We start from the raw sequence: 27,350 nt of genomic DNA, 5'->3' as shown, positions 1-27,350 counted from the left end.
TTTATTATATACCTGTGTATATGTGTATGGAACAATGATTGAAGAATATTTTTTTTTCTTTTTTTTTTTTTTTTTTTTTTTTAGATAATTATTTTTTATTGAAGGGTAGTTGACACACAGTATTACATTACATTAGTTTCAGGTGTACAACACAGTGATTCAACATTTATATACATGATAATTCTAAGTACCAGCTATCACCATACCAAGTTGTTACAATATTTTGACTATATTCCTTATGCTATACATTACATCCCGGTTGCTTATTTATTTTACAATTGGAAGTGTGTACTTTTTCTTGGTTGTTGTTGTTAGGGCATCTCTCATATTTATTGATCAAATGGTTGTTAACAACAATAAAATTCTGTATAGGGGAGTCAATGCTCAATGCACAATCATTAATCCACCCCAAGCCTAATTTTCGTCAGTCTCCAATCTTCTGAGGCATAACGAACAAGTTCTTACATGGAGAACAAATTCTTACATAGTGAATAAGTTACATGGTGAACAGTACAAGGGCAGTCATCACAGAAACTTTTGGTTTTGCTCATGCATTATGAACTATAAACAGTCAGTTCAAATATGAATACACATTTGATTTTTATACTTGATTTATATGTGGATACCACATTTCTCTCTTTATGATTTTTAATAAGATGCTGAAGTGGTAGGTAGATACAACATAAAGGTAGAAAACATAGTTTAGTGTTGTAAGAGAGCAAATGTAGATGATCAGGTGTGTGCCTGTAGACTATGTGTTAATCCAAGCTAGACAAGGGCAATAAAACATCCACATATGCAGAAGATTTCTCTCAGAACAGGGGGGGTGAGGTTCTAAGCCTCACCTCTGTTGATCCCCAATTTCTCACCTGATGACCCCCCTGTGACTGTGCCTGTCTTAGGTTGTTCCTCCCTTGAGGAATCTTACCCGTCTCTGGCTAACCAGTCATCTTCCGGGGCCATACAGGGAAATGTTAAGTTGGTAAGTGAGAGAGAAGCCTTATTGTTTGAAATGGTTAGCTTTTTATTTCTTTGCATATTTATGCCCTGTGGCTTCTATGCCCAGCATTTGTCTTGAGGTATCTTTACCACTTGGAGGAGTTATGATACTCGGTAAATTTGATATGAGGCACGAATTCTATTTAAGAATTCGTTGTAATTAGGAAGGAAGAAGAAAAGCTATAGAAGTAGCAGGCGGGAGAAAACATGGGAAGATTGATTATTTCTTTGACATATCTTCTTGTAGAGTAACTTCAGCATGTATATATTTTAAGCTACTACTTAAATTGCGCACACACATTAACATAATAGGAGTATAGTTACATAACCAAAGCATACCTGTAATTACCAGCCATCTCCAGTGAAACCAAGAAAACTAGTTAGGCACCCTAGGCATTTGTGAAAACTTATCAATGATATGATGGTTATTATCTAACTGAATTTGAATAGTTTGAGAAAAATCAGACAAATTAAAACAACCCATTCCTGGGCACTGTTCACATCCCATATGTTCTTTTAACAGTAAATAGTCTGTAGTTGTAAGATTTTGGAGCGCTACAATTTGCACTTCTCCTAATTCTTGGTTGAGTTCCAACAGTATAGATCCAGTCAAATTTGTTGTTTTACTGTATGCACAGGCCAGCTTAGATATCTCCTTCATTCCCATGGCAAGTCCAGGAGCTGGTGGGATGAGTGCATCTACAGCTGTAGCAGTGCGTGGATCTTTGTTGGGGTTTTTTGATGATCATCTTCTGGCATGAGTCTTCCCGAGAGTGCTGATGTTGGAAGTTCTCTTTCATATCGTTTCTTAGTTCATTTTCGGGGTAGCCAAATTAGGCTTTGATCCTCTGTATAAACACAAACAGACCCTTTGCCTACACTTTTATATGTCCTTTATATCATTGTGTAGAACTCATTAGAGGTCACCACATAGGAACTGCATTTTTTTTTTTTAATCATTAATCTACACTTACATGACGAATACTTTGTTTACTAGGCTCTCCCCTATACCAGGTCCCCCCTATATACTCCTTTACAGTCACTGTCCATCAGCGTAGCAACCTGTTGTAGAAACACTACTTGTCTTCTCTGTGTTGTACAGCCCTCCCCTTTCTCCCACCCCGCTATGGATGCTAATCTTAATACCCCCCTACTTCTCCCCCCCTTATCCCTCCCTACCCACCCATCCTCCCCAGTCCCTTTCCCTTTGGTACCTGTTAGTCCATTCTTGAGTTCTGTGATTCTGCTGCTGTTTTGTTCCTTCAGTTTTTCCTTTGTTCTTATATTCCACAGATGAGTGAAATCATTTGGTATTTCTCTTTCTCTGCTTGGCTTGTTTCACTGAGCAAAATACCCTCCAGCTCCATCCATGTTGCTGCAAATGGTTGGATTTGCCCTTTTCTTATGGCTGAGTAGTATTCCATTGTGTATATGTACCACATCTTCTTTATCCATTCATCTATCGATGGACATTTAGGTTGCTTCCAATTCTTGGCTATTGTAAATAGTGCTGCAATAAACATAGGGGTGCACTGATCTTTCTCATACTTGATTGCTGCATTCTTAGGGTAAATTCCTAGGAGTGCAATTCCTGGGTCAAATGGTAAGTCTGTTTTGAGCATTTTGATGTACCTCCATACTGCTTTCCATAATGGTTGAACAAGTTTACATTCCCACCAGCAGTGTAGGAGGGTTCCCCTTTCTCCACAGCCTCGCCAACATTTGTTGTTGTTTGTCTTTTGGATGGCAGTCATCCTTACTGGTGTGAGGTGATACCTCTTTGTAGTTTTAATTTGTATTTCTCTGATAATTAGCGATGTGGAGCATCTTTTCATGTGTCTGTTGGCCATCTGTATTTCTTTTTTGGAGAACCGTCTGTTCAGTTCCTTTGCCCATTTTTTAATTGGGTTATTTGTTTTTTGTTTGTTGAGGCGTGTGAGCTCTTTATATATTCTGGACGTCAAGCCTTTATCGGATGTGTCATTTTCAAAGATATTCTCCCATACTGTAGGGTTTCTTTTTGTTCTATTGATGGTGTCTTTTGCTGTACAGAAGCTTTTCAGCTTAATATAGTCCCACTTGTTCATTTTTGCTGTTGTTTTCCTTGCCCGGGGAGATATGTTCAAGAAGAGGTCACTCATGTTTATGTCTAAGAGGTTTGTGCCTATGTTTTCTTCCAAGAGTTTAATGGTTTCATGACTTACATTCAGGTCTTTGATCCATTTTGAGTTTACTTTTGTATATGGGGTTAGACGATGGTCCAGTTTCATTCTCCTACATGTAGCTGTCCAGTTTTGCCAGCACCATCTGTTGAAGAGACTGTCATTTTGCCATTGTATGTCCATGGCTCCTTTATCAAATATTAATTGACCATATATGTCTGAGTTAATGTCTGGATTCTCTAGTCTGTTCCATTGGTCTGTGGCTCTGTTCTTGTGCCAGTACCAAATTGTCTTGATTACTATGGCTTTATAATAGAGCTTGAAGTTGGGGAGTGAGATCCCCCCTACTTTATTCTTCTTTCTCAGGATTGCTTTGGCTATTCGGGGTCTTTGGTGGTTCCATATGAATTTTTGAATTATTTGATCCAGTTCATTGAAGAATGTTGCTGGTAGTTTCATAGGGATTGCATCAAATCTGTATATTGCTTTGGGCAGGATGGCCATTTTGACGATATTAATTCTTCCTAGCCATGAGCATGGGATGCGTTTCCATCTGTTAGTGTCCCCTTTAATTTCTTTTAAGAGTGACTTGTAGTTTTCAGAATATAAGTCTTTCACTTCTTTGGTTAGGTTTATTCCTAGGTATTTTATTTTTTTTGATGCAATTGTGAATGGAGTTGTTTTCCTGATTTCTCTTTCTGTTGGTTCATTGTTGGTATATAGGAAAGCCACAGATTTCTGTGTGTTGATTTTGTATCCTGCAACTTTGCTGTATTCCGATATCAGTTCTAGTAGTTCTGGGGTGGAGTCTTTAGGGTTTTTTATGTACAGTATCATGTCATCTGCAAATAGTGACAGTTTGACTTCTTCTTTGCCAATCTGGATTCCTTGTATTTTTTTGTTTTGTCTGATTGCCGTGGCTAGGACCTCCAGTACTATGTTAAATAACAGTGGGGAGAGTGGGCATCCCTGTCTAGTTCCCGATCTCAGCGGAAATGCTTTCAGCTTCTCGCTATTCAATATAATGTTGGCTGTGGGTTTTTCATAGATGGCCTTTATTATGTTGAGGTACTTGCCCTCTATTCCCATTTTGCAGAGAGTTTTTATCATGAATGGATGTTGAACTTTGTCAAATGCTTTTTCAGCATCTATGGAGATGATCATGTGGTTTTTGTCTTTCTTTTTGTTGATGTGGTGGATGATATTGATGGACTTTCGAATGTTGTGCCATCCTTGCATCCCTGGGATGAATCCCACTTGGTCATGGTGTACGATGGTTTTGATGTATTTTTGAATTCGGTTTGCTAAAATTTTGTTGAGTATTTTTGCGTCTACGTTCATCAGGGATATTGGTCTATAGTTTTCTTTTTTGGTGGGGTCTTTGCCTGGTTTTGGTATTAGGGTGATGTTAGCTTCATAGAATGAGTTTGGGAGTATCCCCTCCTCTTCTATTTCTTGGAAAACTTTAAGGAGAATGGGTATTATGTCTTCCCTGTATGTCTGATAAAATTCCGAGGTAAATCCATCTGGCCCGGGGGTTTTGTTCTTTGGTAGTTTTTTGATTACCGCTTCAATTTCGTTGCTGGTAATTGGTCTGTTTAGATTTTCTGTTTCTTTTTGGGTCAGTCTTGGAAGGTTGTATTTTTCTAGGAAGTTGTCCATTTCTCCTAGGTTTCCCAGCTTGTTAGCATATAGGTTTTCATAGTAGTCTCTAATAATTCTTTGTATTTCTGCGGGATCTGTTGTGATTTTTCCTTTCTCATTTCTGATACTGTTGATTTGTGTTGACTCTCTTTTCCTCTTAATAAGTCTGGCTAGAGGCTTATCTATTTTGTTTATTTTCTCGAAGAACCAGCTCTTGGTTTCATTGATTTTTGCTATTGTTTTATTCTTCTCAATTTTATTTATTTCTTCTCTGATCTTTATTATGTCCCTCCTTCTGCTGACCTTAGGCCTCATTTGTTCTTCTTTTTCCAATTTTGATAGTTGTGACATTAGACCGTTCATTTGGGATTGCTCTTCCTTTTTTAAATATGCTTGGAGTGCTATATACTTTACTCTTAAGACTGCTTTTGCTGCGTCCCACAGAAGTTGGGGCTTAGTGTTGTTGTTGTCATTTGTTTCCATATATTGCTGGATCTCCATTTTGATTTGGTCATTGATCCATTGATTATTTAGGAGCGTGTTGTTTAGCCTCCATGTGTTTGTGAGCCTTTTTGCTTTCTTTGAACAGTTTATTTCTAGTTTAATGCCTTTGTGGTCTGAAAAGTTGGTTGGTAGGATTTCAATCTTTTGGAATTTACTGAGGCTCTTTTTGTGTCCTAGTATGTGGTCTATTCTGGAGAATGTTCCATGTGCACTTGAGAAGAACGTGTATCCTGTTGCTTTTGGATGTAGAGTTCTGTAGATGTCTATTAGGTCCATCTGTTCTAGTGTGTTGTTCAGTGCCTCTGTGTCCTTACTTATTTTCTGTCTGGTGGATCTGTCCTTTGGAGTGAGTGGTGTGTTGAAGTCTCCTAGAATGAATGCATTGCATTCTATTTCCTCCTTTAGTTCTGTTAATATTTGTTTCAGGTATGTTGGTGCTCCTGTGTTGGGTGCATATATATTTATAATGGTTATATCCTCTTGATGGACTGAGCCCTTTATCATTATGTAATGTCCTTCTTTGTCTTTTGTTACTTTCTTTATTTTGAAGTCTGTTTTGTCTGATACCAGAATTGCAACACCTGCTTTCTTCTCTCTGTTGTTTGCTTGAAATATCTTTTTCCATCCCTTGACTTTAAGTCTGTGTGCGTCTTTGGGTTTGAGGTGAGTCTCTTGTAAGCAGCATATGGATGGATCTTGCTTTTTTATCCATTCTATTACTCTGTGTCTTTTGATTGGTGCATTCAGTCCATTTACATTTAGGGTGATTATTGAAAGGTATGAATTTATTGCCATTGCAGGCTTTAAGTTTGTGGTTACCAAAGGTTTAGGGTTAGCTTCTTTACTGTCTTACTGTCTAACTTAACTCGCTTGTTGAGCTATTATAAACACAATCTGATGATTCTTTATTTCTCTCCCTTCTTATTCCTCCTCCTCCCTTCTTCATATGTTGGGTGTTTTGTTGTGTGCTCTTTTTAGGAGTGCTCCCATCTAGAGCAGTCCCTGTAGGATGCCCTGTAGAAGTGGTTTGTGGGAGGCAAATTCCCTCAACTTTTGCTTGTCTGGGAATTGTTTAATCCCTCCTTCATATTTAAATGATATTCGTGCTGGATACAGTAGTCTTGGTTCGAGGCCCTTCTGTTTCATTGCATTAAGTATATCATGCCATTCTCTTCTTTCCTGTAGGGTTTCTGTTGAGAAGTCTGATGATAGCCTGATGGGTTTTCCTTTGTAGGTAACCTTTTTTTTCTCTCTGGCTGCTTGTAATACTTTGTCCTTGTCTTTGATCTTTGCCATTTTAATTATTATGTGTCTTGGTGTTGCCCTCCTTGGATCCCTTGTCATGGGAGTTCTGTGTACCTCTGTGGTCTGAGAGGCCATTTCTTCCCCTAGTTTGGGGAAATTTTCAGCAATTATTTCTTCAAAGACATTTTCTATCCCCTTTTCTCTCTCTACTTCTTCTGGAATGCCTATGATTCTTATATTATTTCTTTTATATTGATCACTCAGCTCTCTTAAAATTCTTTCATTCCTGGAGATCCTTTTATCTCTCTCTGCATCAGCTTCTCTGCGTTCCTGTTCTCTGTTTTCTAGTCCATTAATGGTCTCTTGCATCTCGTCCATTCTGTTTTGAAGTCCTTCCAGAGCTTGTTTTATTTCTGAATTCTCCTTCCTTAGTTCTTGCATATTTCTCTGCAAGTCCATCAGCATGGTTATGACTTTTGTTTTGAATTCTTTTTCAGGTAGACTGGCTAAATCTATCTCCCCAGATTCCTTCTCAGGGGAAGATGTAGCAGATGCCGAAGCTGTCTGGGTTAGTCTTGTCTGAATCATATTTTTTTGCCTTTTCATGTTGACAGGTGCTATTGACTGTCAGCTGGGAGGGCCAAAATTTTCACTTACTACTGGCCTTTCTTTACTGGGGCAACTGCGACCCCTAGTGGCTTGTGTTGGGTAATTGCGTGTAGAGTGGGTCTTTGTGTCTTGCCTGGCCGGGAGGGAGAAATTTCCTTTTCTGTGGGCGGAATTTGTCTCAGGCTGCTTCTCTGCTTTCGCAGCGCCTGGTGGGGTGATGGATGGGGGGGCTGCTTGACTGTTTGCCTCCGTGAGGGGTCTCAGAGCTGTTGCCCAGGGGGTTAGTGCACCCGGTTTTCCCTGTAATTTCCAGCTGCTGTACTGTGACCTGGGTTTTTTCCGTCAAGCTGTTAAGTCCCTGTCCCTTTAAGACTTTCAAAAAGCCCCCGCTTTTCTTTGTCACAGGGGCATCAGCTTCAGCACCCGCTCTGAGGTCTTACCCCCTGTTCTCCCAGTATCCAGGGCCCCCTGGGCATATACTGTGTCTGCGCTCTGGCCCGGATGGCTGGGGCTGGGTGTTCGGCAGTCCTGGGCTCCGTCTCCCTCCCGCTCTGCCTATTGTTCTCCCGCCGGGAGCTGGGGGGAGGGGCGCTCGGGTCCCGCCGGGCCGGGGCTTGTATCTTACCCCTTTCACCAGTCGCTGGGTTCTCACTGGTGTAGCTGCAGTCTGGCCACTGTCCTGCGTCTTCTGGTCTCTCTTTTAGGGCTAGTTGTGTTTGTTGTATTTTCAAAAGTATATATGTTTTTGGGAGGAGATTCCCACTGTCCTACTCACACCGCCATGTTGGCTCCGCCCCCTGAAGAATATTTTTATTGGGGGTTTTAGTCAAAAAGTTTGAGAGTCACTATCATGACATTCCATTGTTATGAGAAAGAGAGACTCAAATTCCCAGGTGTAACTCCAGGGGGAAAATCCTGGGGAAAAATACCTTTGAAACTGAAATCAGTCAAAGAGAGAAATAAAGTGGGAGAAACGGTTATTTCTTACAAGCAGTTGTCCACTTCTGCTCTCCCATGTCTCTCACAACCTGACTGCAAAAAGGGACCTCACCCAACCTCTCCAGCCCAGATATGCCCATGCTCCCCAGGTAATTACCTCTTGATATGGAAATGGACTACTTCTCTCCACCCCTAACACCTATTAATATGGAGCTGCACTAAGGCCAGGTGAAAGATTTTGGAAATATTGCAATTTTACCCACAGTCCACCCCTGCAGAAATCTTGCCTCACAATCTACTTGCTCCCCATCTTCTGCAATGGCTCCCATGCAAGAAAACTGGAGCATTGTAACCAGGCTAATAACATCAAATAGTAACAGCAATAAAATCTTGATAATCCTCAAGCGGGAGGATTCAGCTAGGTTCAAAGTCCTATGCAGATTAAGTCCATAGCTCCAGCATTCCACAGCTGACAGCAGCTGAACGGGTAGGGAATTCAGAGCAATTATCACGTGGCAGCTGCAGCCAGGGGGCAGGTCCAGGCCACAGGGACTGTAGAAGAAAATAAGATTAAGGGCTATAAGATACATGTTTTAATGACACCAGCACAGGCAAATTTTGACCATCAGGTAGGATGCATGCAAGAGAGCGGTCCTATGACAGGACGGCAGCAGGAATGGGATCTCATCCTGGTCTAGTATACCAGACCTTCACTCCCCTCCCTGTGGGAGTTACAGATGGGTCAATATATGTAGGACTACAGGAGGTACATGCACTAGCCAGAAAGATGCTCTTACCTCCTGGACATTTGGGGTATACTTCCATGATATTTAGGGGTCATTCTGCTGTTACTCCAGGAACAAATAGGAGGCCAGCTTCCAGGCCTTTTCCCAAGGTGTGAGAAGGGCCAGCCATCACTGGTCCATGTGTCAAAATGTCCAGGGCCATGTTCACTCAACAGTCTCCAGGGCTTAATGCAGTAGGGCTGGCAGCAGGATGTTGCTCTGCTGCCCATATCCTGGTTTTAATAACTACTGCTTTATGTTGTAAATTCTTACAGTGAAGTCCCTATTACTTCTCACTGGTTTCCACATTTATTTGGTAATCAAAAATAGTAGATGAAAACACTCAGAAATTCTGTTTCCACATCTGCAAAATGGTTGTGTTGCATGATCTATATCATAAATATTTTTCTAAATATTAATCATCACATTTATTTTGTTGGTATTAATAAACTAACTGAAATTAGTAATGAAAGACAACACAAATGAACGTTGTAATGAAAATAATTACTTACGCATCCTTTAAGATTAAAAAGGAAAGAATATTTATTTAGGTTACTTAGTTTTCCTTGTTAAATGATCAAGTCTCCAAACATCTGCCATATCTTGAAGAAAGAGAGATTTTACATCTAAATGGCTTTCAAAATTTACAGCAAATGGCATTTTCATTTACATTTGAAAACAGAGTAATTCCAGAAGCCCAGCCAAATTGAATTCCTGCCCAATATTAGAGCAGAGGGGAGAAAATTTTAACAAGAGATAATGAAATACTCTAAGTGACTTGCAAATTTTAGTGGATGGAGGCCCTTGCTCTGAAGGGTTCACTCTAGTGCCAAGTGCAGGGAGTACTCCTCTGAGCCCACTTTCTGTTGCAAAAAAAACAGGATGATTCTGACAAGGGGAAAGAACCCAGGGCAGAATCCTGTCATTTTTTGTAATCTAGCTATGTAGTCTTACTCAGCAGTTCAGCACCAGAACAAGTGCTTGAGGCAATGTTCCCCCAACTAAAATTCCATCTAGAAGTATGGCGGTTTTCAAGACTAGAAAGTATTAAGGATGGTTATAACTTTAGAGGGTATGTTCTTTTAAAAAAGTTCTCTTTTCTGATAATTTCTAATTTAGGAGAAGACCAAAAAGATGCATATGAATGACATGGATTTTAGATGCAACTCAAAGGTGAATTTACTTTAAAAACAATCATAATTCCTACATTTATTGGCTATTACTCTACCTCCGGAAAGGTTTTAAAAGCATGTCTATATGTATCACTTTGTTTATTCTTAAAAATATCCACAATGAGCTCTTAGAGATAATGAAACTGAAATCGAGGGAGGTTATGTGCAAGGTCACCCAACTCTACTTGATGGAGACAGGATTCAGCCCAGGCTCTTCTTTTCCAAATCCTGTGATATTTCCACCATATCTGCTGCTTCTCCACATTCTTAGAGTCTCATAATTTATAGGACAACTTCCCCACACTTCCTCACTTACACTTGTAAGATGTGTGTGTGTGTGCACACACACACACACACACTATAAAAAAATGAAATCTGTAAGTATATGATTTAAAAAATAAAAGTACCATATAGTTTCAATCCCACAGTTGGACTGTTAACTATTCAGAATATATTCCTAAAGATCTTGAACTGCCTAACATTTATGCTATTCTATTTATAAATTTTTATAAGAAACTCAATTTTATATTGAGTTTTTCTATAATTTGATCAATTTAATTAATTTTATCTATTTGAATCTATCTGGATATATGTTTAAATTTTCCCTAATTGCTACCCTTTAATAGCTCCATGAATTATTAAATGATTCTTTACAATGACTATCAAAACCTGATTTTGGTATACCTACAACCTTATCAAAGCCATCTATTGTGAACAAAAAGAAAAAAAATATATAGATGATCCTTCTAAATGATACTTTTGGGAGTAAATGTTAAAAAATAGCACATTTTAACAAGACAAATTATTATTTATATTAACAGCATCACAAAACACTGATTTTTTTCTTCAAACAACACAAAAGCACATATTAATTGAATTAGAAATCAGGCAATTTGGTTGTATTTGGGAGGAACAAGGAAGTTTTCTGATGGGCCTTGTCTAACTTAGGGAGACAAATGCTGAGTACACCAATTCCATGTGCAACCTGATTTCTCTATATTATAGTCATCACCACAAAGCAGTCATCGATTACAGAAGAAAAATAAAAAGAAATCTGCCCCACTTAAATAAGTGATGAAATCTAGGCAATAATTCCAACAGAACTTTTCCATGCAAAATATAGAAAATACAGACTGAAAAACATTTTAAATTGCGAATCATTTTCAAGAGGAGTTTAACAGTTTTAAGTCAATTCTGAATTCCTTTTCCCTGATGGATCTTGAAGTTTTAGATTTCTGATCATCTAGAATTGGCAGCTTGATGCTGTCCACACCTATCAGTGGTTTTTGTGGTTTTCCAAGGACTTTGGGTATCAGTCCGCGTTTGCAGGTTTCCTGTGGTACAAAGCCTTTGGGCCAATGACGGTTGTTCATTTCCTTTTCCTATAACTTTTGAGACTTGACACCAAGGAGCAGGTATGAACAGAGAGGAACAGTCTGATTAGAAAGAAACCAGAAATGAAACTAATAAGCTTCTCCTACTCTCTGAATAACCTAATTCTCTCGGAAGATCCTCAGCCTTCCCAAAAGGTGCACAGTGACCACGTCTTGACTTTGCAAATGGTTTTATAAGTAATGGTCCCAATTAATCCTTCACCATGGTTACCCAGTTTCAACTACATTGCTGACTTGAGCTAAGCAAGCGAGAGACCTAACATCACCTTAACTCTATTAGGAATTCAGAGTCTTCAATTTTTTTCCTTATGTGTACAGAGGTGTCTATTCATTTGGAATTCTACATAGATGTTTGAGAATAAACTTGAGAAAACTTCACAATAAGTTCAAAACTTTTTCTACCTGACTTCTTAAAAGGATGTCTCCATTTTCAATGCCATTTTTTTTATTATTGAGATATGACTGACGTTAATAATAACTGCATTTTTAATCTATACAACTTGATGAGTTTGGAGAGAACAATACAGTCATGAAAACATTATCCATTGGGAATAGGCAAAGTACATATAGAAAGTAGAAACATTTTGAATCATGTCTCTGTTCAGTGTGGGCATTGAAACAGTTTCCATTTTATAGGTTTTTCTATGCTTCATATGTGAAGCAGGACAGGAGATTGTTTTTGTGTATCTTGAAATCTGTTCCTACCTCCTATTTCACCAAGACCATAGAGATGTTTTCAAACAGGGAATCCCTTTGCATATGTTGTTTTTATATAAACATCAAGAATCAAATCTGGTTTATAGTAAATTAACATTGATCATAGTAGTCACAGATGTGCAATTAGCAGTTGGTCTCTACCTTTGCCCAAATATGCAAAGAATTTTAACTCACTAAGGAATTCACACTTTTATGCTTGTTAATTTGTTGGGAAAGTAGGTTGCTGATGAGAATTTGAAATCAAATTCTGGCCTCTACATAAGCATTAATGTTTTGGTTCCCTAGTCATCAGTTTTAAAATCTGTGACTAATACATAATTTCATGATCTTAGTTAGATGTTGTGTTGAGAACTGCCAGGAGGAGTTTCTGGGCCTATACTGATTTTTCTTCAAGACAAATGTGAGCTGAAGGACCAGACCCTTTGGATAAACACTTATCCACATTGTTTCATTTAATATTTAACAATTCTGTGAGCTTTGTTATTTATAAATGAGGATATTGGGGTCCAGAAAAATTAATTTGTTTGAGACTACAAGTGAATGGTAGAGTCTGGATTTGAACTTCAAAGCCCCTAATTGTCTCAAAGGTAGGTCTAGGGACAGCTTTTGCCAAGCTTCTATTAAGAAATGAAGGAGTTGGCTGGAATTTGGGTCCTGACTTACCATCGGGTTCTGAATATCCCTAAGCTTACTGGATGGGGTTGGATCACATGAGATAATGTGGCTTATATTTTCCTGATGAAACCTCACTAACAGTAAACACCATATCATCTGTACTCCACAAGTCACCAAATGTGAGTCAGATCCTAAAATTCCTTTGTGTAAAAGCCACTAATCATTTCAAATAGCAAACAGAAAAGCATCCTAGAACCCAAATGGTAACTATTCAATGAGAAATACTTCTGCTTCTCCAGCCTCTTTCCCTCTTCCTCCTCTACCTTATTCAGTGATTTCCTGTTACACTTCCTTCCTTTTCTCCTACAAATCTGCCAGTATTGTTCGCATTTCATAGCCTTGGCACTTGACATCCCCTCTGCTTGGAATCATCTTTCCCCAGATCTGTGGGGACTTCTTCCATAGCATCAGGTGGTTGCATCTTATATGTCACCACTTCTGATGACTTCCCAGACAAACTTAGCAAAAGCGTCCCTCCACTATCAGATTCCAAACCATTACTTACCTTATTGTTTTCATGTCCCTCACCACTGTCTAAAATGATCATTTATGCTTATATATTGCTATTTCCTTCCCACACTGGAATGTAGGCAGGAAAATTGTCCTGTTTATTACTCTATTCCCAGTTCTTTAAAGGTACCATGACCATAGTAGGTAATCAATAAATACTTGTTTAATCTATGTAAGCATGATTAATTAAGCATCTGATACAGAATAAGTGCTCAATATTTCTATTTATTTAGAAGCAATATACTTCTCTAGAAAACAGCTCATTAGTTTTTTACAAAACTAAACATGCAATTATCATCTGACCTGGCAAGTACACTTTTGAGCATTTATCCCAGAGAATTGAAAAGTTACATTCACACAAGTCCTGTCCACAACTGTTCATACCTTTATTCATAATAGCCCCAACTGAAAAGGTGGAGGGTGTCTTTCAATGGGTCAATAAACAGATTACAGTGCAACCATACTACTAGAATGCCACTCAACAATAAAAAGAAACAAAATATTGACTCTGCTCATCCACTTGAATGACTCTCTAAGAAATTATACTGAATGGAAAAAAAAAACCATCACAAAGTTACATGTGAAAGATTCCATTTAAAAAAAACATTGTTGAAATAACAAAATTATAGAGAACAGATCACTGGTTTCAGCTGTTATGGATAGGGGAGGGGTGCTGTGATTATAAAAAGACAAGAAGGAGGTGCTGTGATTATAAAAAAAACAAAAGAGGGATCCTTGTGGTGATGGGACGTCTGTATCATGCCTGTGGCACTGGATATATGAACCTATATGTGTGTGGTAAAGTTGACTATATACATACACAGACAGATACACACAAATGAGCACCAGTAAAACTGGGAAAATCCGAATAAGATTGATGAATTGTATAAATGTCAATATCCTGGTTGTGATATTGTTGTATAATTTTGCAAGATATTTATTACCTTAGGAAGAAACTGGGTAAACAGTACACAAGATTTTTCTATATCTCAACTGTTTTAAAAATGGATAAACTGCTCCCCATAACTGATACTGAGAGAAGTTGTGTAAAATGATTCAATCTTATACTTACACTGTAAATTATGATTCTCTTGAAACAATGACCTTTTTTTTGGTATCTTCCTTTATAGACTATCCTCATTCTGTTTTCTTTCTCTTCCTTCTTAAATTCAAAACCAGGTTTTCTCATTCCCTTAGAATATGTATCTGCATAGAGGCATTAGAAAAAGCTGCTTGTATCAGTTGCATGGATGATTGGATATGGTAAACTTAAGAGTTAAGGCCAAATTTCCAGAAATGCACCAAAAGAACATATGGTGAATACACAATGTATTTCTCATTAGCTAATTAAATTCACAGTTTGGCATGCCATTGTGGTGGTCTTAGGTGATAATGTGCATGATGGCTTTAGCATGGCTGGCTCCCACCTAAGCATGGAACATTGGTTTGTTTGCTAGCTGACTTGTCTGGGGAAATAGAGTACAGAATGTTTTGATTCTAACAGATTATTTTAATCAAGATATGAAACACCCACTCCAGGTCTATGAAATTGTCAGGTTCAGTTACTGTAACATATTTCACACTTTCATAAGAGATGAGAATTTTTCTTTTGAAAATAACATGGCTCTGAAGTTAGGAAGAATTAGATTTGAAGCCTAGTCCTGCCAAATATTAACTCACTATTAAATCATAAATAAGCCATGTAATTCTGTGCCTGTCATGTCTTTGCACTGCTCTGTCTCAATGAACACATCTTCCTATCTCAGTCACACACCTTCATGGTCATAACCTAGAACATGTCATTATGTAGTCCTTTCACAATCTCAATTATGCAGCCCATCCTCTGACTATAGCTATTCTCTTTCTATTGAAAGTTCCTATTACCTCAACTCTAACAAGTCTTTGACTCCAGTGAGACCTCTTTCCCTGTCCCAAAACTATGAAGATATTTTTCTGTATAATTTTCTGTAAGTTTATATATTTCAGTAGAAAAGGGTTTAGTTTTTATTTTTAACTGTGCTTCATTTTCAATAGTTTTTCTGCTATGTCTTCAAGTTCACTTATCTTTTCTTCTATGATATCCAATCTACCATTTAGTAGATATCCAATCAATCCTTTAGTGTACTTTTCATTCCAGGTATTTATTTTTCAATTTCACAAATTTCACGTGAGTCCTTTTTTACATCTTCCATTTCTCTCTTCATCAATTTAATGATTTATTTTTCCTTCTTGGACATACTCAATATATTTATAGTAGCTATATTAGCAGGCTTGTCTACAAATTCCATTATCTTTATCACTTCTTAATCTGTTTCTACTGATTAGTTTTTCTCAAGGTTAAAAGTCGACTCTTTCCCATATTTGGATACTTGGTTACTTTTTCTTGGATTACAGACATTTGTATATATACATGCATATCTACAATCCAATTGGAATTTTATGTTTATTGAGGTACTTTGTGGGAAGGATAATTTTATTCTTGTTTTCCATGTGGATATACAATTGTCACTGTATCATTTATTGAGATGACATTCATCTCATTCTGCAGCTCATTCTTTGTCATAATTCAAATATCCAGATATGCATATTATTTCTGATCACTCTGTTCTATTCCATTGGTCTGCTTATCTTTTCTTTTTCTAATACTAAATGATCTTAAATACTATAGCATCACATAAGTTTGCTCTAGCTTAATTTACTGCATAAGAATTTATATAAATTCTAATAACATACAGCTTTATAGTAACCCAGTAGAATCAATCTTTTATTTAAGAATGTTATATTCAAAAGTATATTCACCTAATAATCCGAGACAGTGCTCACTCTGGACCCAGTTTTAGCACAAAGAGCAGTGTGTGTGACTACAAATCGCACACAGATAAAAAATGTTTGTTTTCTGTTGCCCAAGACTATCTTCATGATATACTTTAAAATACTTGTGGTAGATAGACATGTCCTTAAGGACCTTCCTTTTAGAGAGTCATAGTTACCACAAAATCATGCTTTACATCATTGTACAAATATTTAATATTCATATTAGAGGTCACCTAAATGTAATTTAATACTTCACAGAATTGTATAAAAGTTGTTAAAAATTTTGGACTTAGTTTTCCATTTTTAAATGTGCTTCTTTTAATAACATTAGTTACAAACTACTTTCTGACTTCATCACTCAACCCTACCAGAACCTGATTTGGTTTCAGGAATTTCTTCCTTTTACCAAAGATAAACTTAGAAATGTAACAGCACAAGTGTTACCCTTATTAGTCCTCCACTGTGTAGCCTGAAGCTTCAAATCCAATGCCATTAACTGTCTGCTGAAAGAACTTTGATTCATTCTCACAACTAGCATCAGCATCATCTCAAAGCATAAAGTTAGAGAGAAAAGCCAGAAAGGTTGCTGCTCTGCCAGTGCAGGCAGGCAGGTTTGCAATATTTTTATAGGTTGCTGAACTAACTAAATCTCTTCTGTGGATAAAGTGAAGGTTCCTATGGCCAGGATTCTCACCTGGCTCTAGTCAGCTTGCTCACTGCACACATGTGGGCCATACATTGTTATCGACTCTATATAAAGAGCTCCACACAGTGCTCTGGGCAATATGGTGGCATGGCTACATGGCTGCAAGGCTTCAGGAGAGCAGAAACTGGAGTGGTGGCAGTGCCAAGGACAGAGACTGAGATGGTTGCAGAGGCAGAGAAACCCAGAGGCAGAGAGACCCAGAGGCAGAGACCAGCTTGCTATATACAGACTCTCTCTGAATGGATGAGATTCTAGTGATTGACCTGCCACCATGGAAATAAAGATCGGTATAAACCCTTTCACCCCAAGAACATTCCACTGTCATTCCTCAGTCTCACTGAATCCATAGTGAATTTGTCTGGGGTGAAACCCATTGGCAAGACATCTTCCCATGCTTTAAGCAAACCAAGGGGTTTTTCACCTCTATGAACAGTGTTCCTTACAATATGTCAATAGTGGAACAGTCTTGCATCAGATTTTGTGGGCACTTGTGTGATCTCCCCCTATGATAGAGACATTGTGCTCTTATAAGGCCTTCTTGTACTTTGCCAGGACATCAACAGATGCCTTCATCATAGGTGGAAGGCCAAGCTGGCAAGGATGGCCGTGTTCTAATGAGGATGTGACCCCATTTATCAATGTCAGGAAGCAGCAGAGTTTTCAGAATCTATGAGCCCTTGACAAAATTTACAAGTAGCACTGAGGTGATAATATTGGAAGTTACTGGCTTTTCCTCCTGGGGACTCCATCATTACCCTGAAAAGAGAAAAACGGAGTATAAATCAGACGTGGAAAAATAGACCCTTAACTATTTTTTTCATAGACAGCTCACCATTTCTTTCATACAGTGTACAAAATGGAATCTTTGATCTCACTGAATAGGTGTTCCACCTGAGATCCAGGGACACATGAGGATTAGCCCATAGACACAGACTCCAGATTAAAGAAACAAAATGCCTCACATTCCTGTCTGCCGTCACTAGTGATATCTGGGATATTATCATCACAGTAAACTTGAAGTGCTAAAAAGAAGACTTGTATTCTAGGTCATTTGTGACTTCTACAGTATGAATGCGGTCTACCCTGCCAACCCTAGCCTTGAGATCTGAAAGACTCTGAGGTCCGTCTTCTCAGTCCTAACCAGTACTCCTTCCACCTCCCTGGCTTTACGGCCTCTGCTTGTGAGGTCACATCATTCTCTTTCTCCTGATGTTCATGCAGCCTGGGAGTTATGATCTAGATTCCATTCTTATGTACTCCTTCTCAGAGATTTTCACAATGAAAACCACTTTTCTCACTATGACGCTTGCTCAAAACTTGTTTCGACTTCTGATGCCGTGAGTAGCTGAGCCATATTAGCAGTACTGGTATCATGTGGGCTGGGCATCTGAATATCATCTTGAGCACTGATAGACTGGTCAGACATGATGGAACTGTCTTCCTGCTGGTTGATTTTGTCATCTGATTTAATTGTTCACAGTTTTCAGAGACTCTGGGGCAGAAGAACCCTCAAGAATCACCTCCCATGGCTCACTCTCTGACTTAATACGTGAAATGGCAGGCCCATCCATGGTGAATTGCAGGTATTGTCTGGATCTCTTCTTCACAGTTAAATTATGTATATGAAGGCATCTAAGGGGAAGGGTGCATGCTGTTCAAAGTCACTGCATACTGATGAGCTCAAAGCAGTTGTTGAGGGCTGACTGGGATGCTTTTCTCAGCTGCTGCACCCTAAATGAGTTGTGCATGTGGGCATTTTCCTCCTGGACCTGCTCACTGTGGAAGATGTGGACAAAGATATCGTCATTATTTAATATTTATATGCCTTAACAACAGACCAAATGCAAGTGAGAAGATGCCAGAATGCCTCCATAATATCCCTTTCCCCTAATGTGAGGGTGGAGTTTGGTCAAGATTGATTTATATCATAAAATTCCATATGATTTATATCATAAAATTCAGTGTGGCAAAGGCCCCCACTGTTAACACCTTGCTACCAGCTGGATCACATTCATGGTCTTCTCTTCCTGTATCACTGAGAGCAAGGCTGAGGATTGTGTTCTGCCTGCTGTCATCACAGAGCAGAATCAACAATTGTTATCCACAGGGCTGACCATCACAGCTGCTTGAGGATCTGTTTAAAGTATCCAAGAGAATCACATTCTCCCCTTTCTCTCCTGGAGGAGGCATCAATCCTTCTGAAACCAGAAACAACATTATGAGAGGAAATGAATATATCTATGGTGGATTTTTCTCCTCCTCTTCCAACCTACAGTACCTCTTCCCTTCTTCTCCATTCTCCAGCCTGTTCATGGACAGACTCTCACCCTCACTTCTAGAAAGTATTTTCAATGGATATAGCATTCTATTTACTTCATAATATAAAAATGTCTCCCCTTTTTGTATTTTGGCATGAATAGCTCCTGATAAGCAATTGTTTCTGCTCTCCCTAAATTTGCTCTTCTATTCTTTTACTGCTGCTTTTATTTGTTTGTTTGTTTGTTTTGTCACTGGTCTTCAGTGATTTGATTATTCTCTTCTGTGGGTTGCCTTTTTTATGTTCATTCAGCTTGACCTTGTCTTCATGGTTGCATAATATTCATGAAATTTGGGAAGATTTTGATCATTATTTCTTTACATATTTGTTCCGTCCTTCCTCCTTTTTTCTGGCACCCCAATTTTACATATATGTAACCACTTCACATTTTATCACAGACGATTTTGAAATTTTTTCAGTCTTTTATTTTTAATTTGGTGTTTCATTTTTAATAGTTTCTATTGCTCTATCTTTAAGGTGTTTTTAAATCTTTTCTTTTGCAGCATTTACATTTTTCATTAATTCTTCTTCAAGGTGTTTTCATTCTAGATCATTTATTTTTCAGTTTCAGAAGTTTCTTGTGGCTCTCTTGTTAAATCCTCCATTTATTTCATTGCCATTTTTATATTTTACTCTCCCTGCCTGGTCATATCTCTCCTTTCAAGGTCTATTCTTGTTGATTTTCTCCCGGTTAAGTTTCAAATTCTTCTGCTCATTTGAATTCCTGATTATTTTTAATTGGATGCTTAACCCTATAAATTTTTATGTTATTGGATGCTAGATTTTGCTTTATTCCTTTAAATAGTGATGGATTTTGGTGGGGGGTGGGCAAGAATTAGGTTATTTTGAATCAGTTTTATGTGTTGGAGTCTTGCTTTTAAACTTTGTTAGAGCAGACACAGAGCAAGCTTTATTCTAGGATTAATTTTGCCACATTGTGAAAGTGATACCCCCTGAGGTCTTTATCCCCTGCCTCTTGATTGATAAAGTCTTTCCCCTCGACTGGAAGAAACATGAAATACTCATAGCTGTGTTAGCTTTTGGAACTATCTAATCTACTGCTCTTTGATTATTCTTCCACTGTCTTGGGTAGTTTCTCTAATGTTTATACAAATCAGTATTCAGCTAGAGACTTGAGGGACCCCCCAGGAAGCTCTCCATGCTTCCCTCTCTGTGTCTTTTCCTCATCTCCAATGCTCTGCTCTATAAATTCTAGGCATCTTGTCCTCTGAATACCCCACCCTCTGAATCCTCAGTGCAGTAAAGCATTCAGGTCTATTTGAATTCTTCCTTTCTACATTGTGGCCTGGAAACTGCTTCTATATGTTGTATAGACAAACAGGGCTATCCTTATTTAACTTTCACATATTACAAAGAATTTTACATGCCTGTTGTCCAATGCCTGGAAACCTTTGTTTCATTTATTTTGCCTGTTTTCTGTTTTTGTTTTCATTTTTTTTTTGTTTTGTGTTTTTGTTTTTAACAGGAATATATTTCCTGTTCTCCATCATGGCCTGAAGTGGAAATCGCTAATTTACTTTACTTTCTGTATAGTTTATTTTACCTACAATGAGATGTAAGCTTTATAAGGGAAGTTATCAATGATAGATATATTCACAGAGATACTACACCTAAAATAGCTTCTTGCACATGACAAATGTTAAAAAGTATTTGTTGAATGAATGAATAAAAAAATGAAAAAGACAATATCATTTCATAACCTCAGTTATCCTTTATAGTTCATTATTTTTGTTTTCCAGAGGAAGCACTGATCCAGCTGGAAGTTTTTGGCTGCTTGACCAGTTTATCTATCACAGCCCACAGTCTGTCACTTTTAGCAAGAATTGTATGAATTATGTCTAGATGTTCTAAAAATTGTTTGACCTTGATGATGGTATTTATAATGATGAAGAGGAAAGGAGATACTCCAAAACTTAAGTGTTTCATAATAACTACAAATAGGTAATGTAACATTGAAGGTCAGTTTTCTAGAAGGAAGTAATAGTCCTGAAACCTTATGCTCAGATAATCTTGAAAGCTCCTCTTCCTTCACTCTGTGGTCCACCATCTGCTTATAGCAGGTATTCTGCAGTCAGGAATCTCTATTAATATGAAAACTCAACTGGAGGAAACTTAATCAAGCAGTCACTCAATTTTTAAATTAAGAAGAAGAAAAAAAAACACCTGTAGCCCTAAAATTACTGTCATTAATCAGTACTAGGAACAGTAGCAAATAATAAATGAACCCAGAACACCAATTGCAAAGAACAAAGTTTATAATCCTGTTCAGGAAGATTTGTCCTGGAAGGGCCTCAATGAACAAAGGAAGAATGTTCCATTTGCCTTAGAACTTGAAAAGAAAAAAAAGAAAAAGGGGGTAGCAACAGAGCACTAAGGGGAAAAATTACCATCTTAAATACGTTCCTACACATGTCAGAAATGAACTGACTTTCGAAAGCTATTACCTGTTAATTGGAAAGTCACAGAGCAGATGGGACCAATTAATCTATAATTATAGAATCACCACCATCCAAACAAAAATAATTAACTCGATTGCAAGATATGATTTTTTTAGGAAACTGTTTGTAATATCTCTAAAATTGGGCAAGAGGCATAACATTTCATTGTCATAAGGGAGTTTTTTAAATCATTCCTGGGGCTCATTTCCCTTTAGTTAAAGGAAAGTTGGTCTTACTGTAAAATATGTAGTCCTAACTTTTAAAAAAAGAATTGAAAGGTAAAGTATGTCAACATCATTTATTTAACATGACATTTATTTTATAAATAAGATTTATTTTATAACTCCTATAATGAGGAACTGTTTTAATTACTGATCATAAAATACTGACCAACAACAAATAAGGATTTTGTTGTCATGGAGCATATAGTCTAGAGTGAGGCAAACAATAAATCACCACCCAAATAAGTGCCAGATTGCAATCGTGATTGATTCTGCAAGGAAAGGTAGTGTGCACTAATAGACTGAATGTTTGTGTCCATTCAAAATTCATATGTTGAAGTCTACTCCCCAATGTGTTGGTGTTTGGAAGTGAGGCCTTTGGAAGGTTATCATCTTATGAGGGTGGGGCACTTATGAATGGGATTAGTGTCCTTATAGAAAAGGCCTAGAGAGCTCTCTTACTCCTTCTCCCCTGTGAAGACAACAAGTAGATGATCATCTATGAATCAGGAAGGAGTCCCTCACCATACATCAAAGCTTCTGGTACCTTGATCTTCAATTTCCTATCCTCCAAAACTGTGAGGAATAAGTTTCTATTGTTTATAAACCACCCAGTCTATGTTACTCTGTCATAAGAGCCTGAGCAAATTGAGACACCTTCTATTGTCCCAGTTCATTATTATACTGTATTGAGAGAGTTTCCAGGCCAGGCTGCAAGGAGGGATAATCCAGAAATTCAAAGGTAAATTCCCTGGGTTGAGGAGATGTAGTCAAGAGTTCAAAGAGACATAGGGTTGGAGGAGGGCTATAATTCATAGGATATAATCCCAGACAAGAGAGAGCTCCACAAAGACAGAATTGCAGATATCACTGTTAGGTATGCCTCACATATTCAGCACAGTTCTGAAATGCATATGCATTTGATGAACTACTATCCAAGAATGGAGAAAGACTTCAGAAGAGGATTACAAGGTAAAGGTCACCAGTGAAAAAGGCAGGTGATAGTGCATGCTCCCACTAGAAAAGCAGAAAACCTCATGATTAATGGAGCATCAGGTAGATATTAAGAAGGTCTTTTTCGCAATTAGCCCTAGACCAAACACTGCTCATGTTCCATATCACAAGTCTTAAAAGCAAGTATAAAAACAAAAAATTGCTTAAAAATAATTTAATTATGTCCCAGAAAAAAGTTCAAGAATATTTCTGGGAATAGAGAGATTTAACACCCAACAACAAAAAATTCACAGTGTCTGGCAGTTAATCAAAGATTACAAAGGTAAGCACAGGGTTATACAAAACATAAGTAGGAGAAATAAAAATAGAAAATGACACAGATATAAGGGTTGCAGACAAGACTGTAAAACAGTTAATATAACTATATTCCAGATAACCAAAAGTTTAGAGATATGGAAGATAAATAGAGAATCAAATGAACTTCTAGATATGAAAAATATAATGTCTAAGATGAAAAATATACTGAATGGGATTAAGAGAAAATAGAGTTTGTAGAAGAAAAGGTTAGTGAACTTGAAGTCGTGGCAATCAAAACCATTTAAAATGAAACAGAAAAAAAATTAATAAAACCGAGACCATCAGAGAGCTGTGTAAGAACTTTCAGCAACTTAATATATATGTAACTGGAGCCCCCAGAGAAGAGAATGAAATGCAGACAAAATAAATATTTGACTAGAAATAGCTTAATTTGATGAAAACTTTAATCCACAAATTTAAGAAAGTCAGTGTACCTCCAGTACAAAAACCATGAATAAAACTACTTGAAGACACATCAGAATCAAATTGTTCACAGCCAGTAATAAAGAAAATATCTTAAAAGTAGCCAAAGTAAAAAGAAATAGAGGAACAAATGTAATGATGACATAAGCAGAAAGCAGGCAAGTGAAAACAGTTGAGTAGCATCTTGAAACTTCTGAAAAGGTAGAAAAAACTCTTAACCTAGAATTCTATACCCGGAGAAAATATTTTTTAAAAATGAAAGTGAAAAAAGACTATTTAAGATATGCAAAAAAATTATGAGCAACAGACCTGCATTTCATAAAATTTTAAAGGAAGGCCTTTGGGCAGAAGGAAAATAATACCAGATGGAAATATGCCTCAGCACAAAGGAATGAAGAACACTAGAAATGGCAACTATGTAGGTAACGATACAAGATTATTTTTCTTACAGTTTAAATCTCTTTAAAAATAACTGACTTTTTAACAAATATAAAAATATGCAGTGAAGTTTATAACATATATGTAAATAAGATGTTTTAAAAAAGCATACAAGTTGGGAGAAGAGAAATGAAAGGATACAAATTTTAAATATTATTTTTGCATAAAGTGATATATGACTTGGTATACTTGGAGAAGAGGTATACTATAAATCCTAAAGTAACACTAACACAAAAAAGTAAAAACAAGAGTTATAAATAATAATCCCACAAAGAGATAAAATGGAATCATAAAACAGAAAAGAGATATTAAGAACATTTTGGGGAAACAAAAACAAATTGCAAGATAATATACTTAAAACTAACCATATCAATAATTACATCATGTCTGAATGATCACAGCACACCAATTAAAAGATAGAGATTGTCAGGTTATTTATAAAACCAAGACTTAAAGATATGCTACATATAAGAAATACTTTAAACAATAGTCATAAACAAAGTTAAAATAAATTATTTGGATAGGAAAATAGATACATGGAACACTAGTTCCATAAAGCTGAACCAGCTATATCAATACCAGAAAAACTAGATTTCAGAGAAAAGAATATAAGGATATTCCCTTTTAATGAAAACTTAGAGAATAGATGTGAGTTTTACATATTTCAAATAAGTACATCATGAGATGCTAGTACGTCAGAGAATAAAATTATCTTTTAAGTATCATTATCTTATTGGCATGAATTTCAAAAAGTTAGACCATACAAAAGATGCATTTAGCAAGCATAATAGTATGGTTATAAGGATACCAAATTAGTTGCTTGCTAAACATTTGCTTGTGATATATAGATACACAGAAGAACAAATACAGTGTTTAGGATAATTCACATTTCTTTCTCTAGTACATTAGAGTCCATGGACAGAAACATAGAAGCTTACAGGACTGTCAATAAATCAAAAAAACCATCTTTCCCCTTCTAATCCTAGAAATAGGCTTCAATTGAAGCTGGCAGATATTGGACATAGACAAAACATTTGCCAACATTCACCTAGAAACATTGCCTAAAAGTGTAACAGAATTATTTCTGAAGGTTGAATCCAATAAGGGCTCAGATCCCTGTGCTTTGAGACTCTCATACATGTGCAGTCTCTCTGCTGGTACATCATTTCTGTCCCACTCTTGAAAACCAGATCCTAACACTCACTGAAACCCATATTCAAGAAGTGGGCCAAGAAGCAGTCTTCGCAAAAATCTTGTTACTAAGGCTTTAGAACTGTAGTATCCTCCAATTCAGCTTAACTTCTAAAAATGAGTTTCATCAAATGTAAAAATAGAATAATACTGTCTACATTGGTATGTTTTATGAAGATTAGGTGAAATTGCCTATTGCTTATATTGTGGGAAAATTGCACAGTAGCCAATAAACAATGCAACAGCCAGATAAAATATTTAAAAATGTGTATTTAAAGGTAGAAGGCTTCCGAAGGGGTGGAGCAAAGACGGCAGCATGAGTAGGACAGTGGGAATCTCCTCCCAAAAACAAATACATTTTTGAAAATACAACAAATACAACTAATCCTAAAAGAGAGACCAGAAGACACAGGACAACAGCCAGACTACATCCACACCTGCAAGAACCCAGCGCCTAGTGAAAGGGGTAAGACACAAGCCCCGGCCTGATGGGACCTGAGTGCCTCTCACCCCAGCTCCCAGCTGGAGGAGAGGAGTCAGAGAGGGGAGGGAGAGGGAGCCCAGGACTGCTAAACACCCAGCCCCAGCCATCCGCACCAGAGCAGAGACACAGTGCATGCGTGGAGTGCTGGAAACTAGGGAAATAGGACAGCAAGACCTTTGAGTGGATACCGAAGACGGCGCCCCTGTGACAAAGAAAAGCGAGTGCTTTTTGAAAGTCTTAAAGGGACAGGGAAGCCACAGCTGGACGGAAGCATGCTGGGTCACAGTCCAGCAGCTGGAAATTCCAGGGAACTCCGGGTGCACTAACCCCCTGGGCAACAGCTCTGAGACCCCTCACAGAGGAAAACAGCCAAACAGGGCCCTGTCCACTACCCCGCCGGGGCCTCACCATAGCAGAGCAGCAGCCTGAGGCTGGCCACGCCCACAGCAAGGGAGCTTCCTCCATACTGGCCCGGCAAGATACAGAGACCCAGTCTACATGCAATTGCCCAACACAAGCCACTAGGGGTCGCGGTTGTCCCAGTAAAGAAAGGCCAGGAGCAAGTGGAAAGCCTTGGCTCTCCCAGCTGACAGAAAGTCAATAGCTCACCACTGCACCTATCAACATGAAAATGCAAAAAAATTTGATCCAGACAAGACTAACCCAGACAGCTTTGACATCTGCTACATCTTCCCCTGAGAAGGAACCCGGGGAGATAGATTTAACCAGTCTTCCTGAGAAAGAATTCAAAACAAAAGTCATAACCATGCTGATGGACTTGCAGAGAAATATGCAAGAACTAAGGAGGGAGAATACAGAAATAAAACAAGCTCTGGAAGGACTTCAAAACAGAATGGACAAGATGCAAGAGACCATTAATGGACTAGAAAACAGAGAAGAGGAACACAGAGAAGCTGATGCAGAGAGAGGTGAAAGGATCTCCAGGAATGAAAGAATTTTAAGAGAGCTGAGTGACCAATCGAAAAGGAACAATATACGAATTATAGGGGTAAAGAAGAAGAAGAGAGAGAAAAAGGGATAGAAAGTGTCTTTGAAGAAATAATTGCTGAAAACTTCCCCAAACTAGGGTACAAAGAACTCCCATGACAAGGGATCCAAGGAGAAGGAGGGGAACAACAAGACACATAATAATTAAAATGGCAAAGATCAAAGAAAAAGAAAAAGTATTAAAGGCAGCCAGAGAGAAAAAAAAGGTTACCTACAAAGGAAAACCCATCAGGCTATCATCAGACTTCTCAACAGAAACACTACAGGCCAGAAGAGAATGGCATGATATACTTAATGCAAGGAAAGAGAAGGGCCTTGAACCAAGATTACTGTATCCAGCATGATTATCATTTAAATATGAAGGAGGGATTAAATAATTCCCAGACAAGCAAAAGTTGAGGGAATTTGCCTCCCACAAACCACCTCTACAGGACATCATACAGGGACTGCTCTAGATGGGAGCACTCCTGAAAAGAGCACAGAACAAAACACACAACATATGAAGAAGGGAGAAGGAGGAGTAAGAAGGAAGAGAAATAAAGAATCAGCAGACCATGTTTATAATAGCTCAATAAGCTAGTTAAGTTAGACAGTAAGATAGTAAAGAAGCTAACCCTGAACCT

This window comes from Manis pentadactyla, chromosome 9 (genome assembly GCF_030020395.1).
Source record: "Manis pentadactyla isolate mManPen7 chromosome 9, mManPen7.hap1, whole genome shotgun sequence".
Classification (NCBI taxonomy): Eukaryota; Metazoa; Chordata; class Mammalia; order Pholidota; family Manidae; genus Manis; species Manis pentadactyla.
Note: the sequence above shows the minus strand (reverse complement) of the source record.